The 2,500-nt window shown below is 44.1% G+C and overlaps 1 protein-coding gene across 1 annotated transcript in view; it reads left to right on the plus strand.

Moving 5' to 3' along the window:
* Nucleotides 1-2,500, plus strand: part of wnt2bb (wingless-type MMTV integration site family, member 2Bb) — a 25,432-nt gene that overhangs the window by 6,890 nt on the left and 16,042 nt on the right. The gene's annotated exons all lie outside the window — the stretch shown is intronic.

The raw sequence follows: 2,500 nt of genomic DNA on the forward strand, positions 1-2,500 counted from the left end.
TGTGAATGTGTATATGTGTGTGTGTGTGCCACTTAGGCATACAGCCATAACAGGCGTGGAAAGAACCACAGTGATAAAGTCTCATCAGCAGACTGAGCTTTCTATAAACTTATCCTCCTCCTCCTCCTCCTCCTCTTCATCTCCTCCTCCTCCTCTCCTCTTCCTTTTCTTCTCTTCTCCTCCACCTCTTCCCCTCCTGCTCCTCCTCCTCCCCTTCTCCTCCTCCACTTCTCCTCCTCCTCCTCCTCCTCTCCTCTTCCTTTCCTTCTCTTCTCCTCCTCCTCTTCCCCTCCTGTTCCTCCTCCTCCTCCCCTTCTCCTCCTCCACTTCTCCTCCTCCTCCTCCTCCTCTCCTCTTCCTTTCCTTCTCTTCTCCTCCTCCTCTTCCCCTCCTGCTCCTCCTCCTCCTCCTCCTCCCCTTCTCCTCCTCCACTTTTCCTCCTCCTCCTCCTCCTCTCCTCTTCCTTTCCTTCTCTTCTCCTCCTCCTCTTCCCCTCCTGCTCCTCCTCCTCCTCCTCCTCCTCCCCTTCTCCTCCTCCACTTCTCCTCCTCCTCCTCCTCCTCCACTTCTCCTCCTCCTCCTCTGTTCTTCTTCTGTTTTCTTCTTTTCTTTTTTACCCTCTTCATCAACTTGTTCATTTGATGATCATTCACTAATTCTTCATGTTTTCTTTTCTGTTTGGTTCAACACAGATGCATAGGCCAAATGCAGTCTTTAATAGTAATAAACAGGCCAAATGCAGTCTTTAACAGTAATCAACAGGCCAAATGCAGTCTTTAATAGTAATAAACAGGCCAAATGCAGTCTTTAACCGTAATGAACAGGCCAAATGCAGTCTTTAACCGTAATGAACAGGCCAAATGCAGTCTTTAACCGTAATCAACAGGCCAAATGCAATCTTTAAAAGTAATCAACAGTAGGCCAAATGCAGTCTTTAACCGTAATGAACAGGCCAAATGCAGTCTTTAACCGTAATCAACAGGCCAAATGCAATCTTTAAAAGTAATCAACAGTAGGCCAAATGCAGTCTTTAACCGTAATCAACAGGCCAAATGCAGTCTTTAACAGTAATCAACAGGCCAAATGCAGTCTTTAACAGTAATCAACAGTATAGGCTTTTTGCGTGCGGACCATGTTTCAAATTCGAGTTTCCACACAAACATATTACTGTAAGTAGCAGACCATATGTCAGTTTATTCAATTCATGTCAAAAAAACATTTGACACCTTTTCAAAATACTATTCCCATCATGCAACAAAAATATTGTCAGTGGATTTTAGGTTAGCAGTACTACATGCAATTGTAACGAAAATGAACAGAGGTGCACACTGTTATACCGTAAAACCCTTGACTTCATCTATATGGATCTACCCAAACGCCTGTGTGTCTAGGCACTGTTTCACATGTCATGCCAGTCTAACAGTATTATTCCCCTTGGTGATCAATAAAGTATCTATCTATCTATCTATCTATCTATCTATCTATCTATCTATCTATCTATCTATCTATCTGTTTCTCATGTCGTGCCAGTATAAGAGTATTGTTTCTCATGTCATGCTTGATTAGAGTATTGTTTCTCATGTCATGCTAGTGTATGAGTATTGTTTCTTATATCATGCTAGCATAAGAGTATTGTTTCCCATGTCATGCTATATTAATGTATTGCAATGGATGTACTGCTCAATGGGAAGTTTGAGCACAAAGCGGGTAAAGATGCCGCCCTCTCTGTTTGCGTGGGGAATAAGGTGAATAAGAGTATTGTTTCCTGTATCATGCTAGTATTAAGAGTGTTGTGTGTTTCGATGTTTTTGGTGGTGAAGGTTTGTTAGCTAGGGCACTGGGGAATTGGAATGTGTAGTATATCCTCAAGCTAGTTGGGACACATTAGTGTATATTTTAAGGAAGACACGGAGACCATAGTTAACGTGTGTGTTACTGTATTTTTCGAACCCAGGTATCTGCATAGTACAAAAGCATGTAATCCCAACAAGGGGCATTACGGTATCCACAGAGGGTCAAACTTAAGTAGCCAATATACCACAGAATGATGGAGTTTAAATGGAACACTTTAATGCAGAGGGTGATTGTGGTCAGTGCTAGTGAGCTGGCTGAGTGACAGCTGATTGGCTAGTGGTGTTAATGAGCTGGCAGCTGATTGGCTAATGGTATTAGTGAGCTGGCTGAGGGACAGCTGATTGGCTAGTGGTGTTAGTGAGCTGGCAGAGTGTCAGCTGATTGGCTAGGGGTGTTAGTGAGCTGGCAGCTGATTGGCTAGTGGTGATAGTGAGTTGGCTGAGTGTCAGCTTAGCTGATTGGCTAGTGGTGATAGTGAGTTGGCTGAGTGACAGCTGATTGGCTAGTGGTGTTAGTGAGCTGGCAGCTGATTGGCTAATGGTGTTAGTGAGTTGGCTGAGTGTCAGCTGATTGGCCAGGCAGTGGGCAGAGTACCGTGGCCAGATTCAACCAATGCCATGCTTTCTGCCAGTATGCTGAAATGTCC

This window comes from Alosa pseudoharengus, unplaced genomic scaffold (assembly GCF_046254945.1).
Source record: "Alosa pseudoharengus isolate Yale_2024_CS ecotype anadromous, Long Island Sound unplaced genomic scaffold, YU_APseudo_1.1 YU_APseudo_1.1_scf_9, whole genome shotgun sequence".
Taxonomy (NCBI): Eukaryota; Metazoa; Chordata; class Actinopteri; order Clupeiformes; family Clupeidae; genus Alosa; species Alosa pseudoharengus.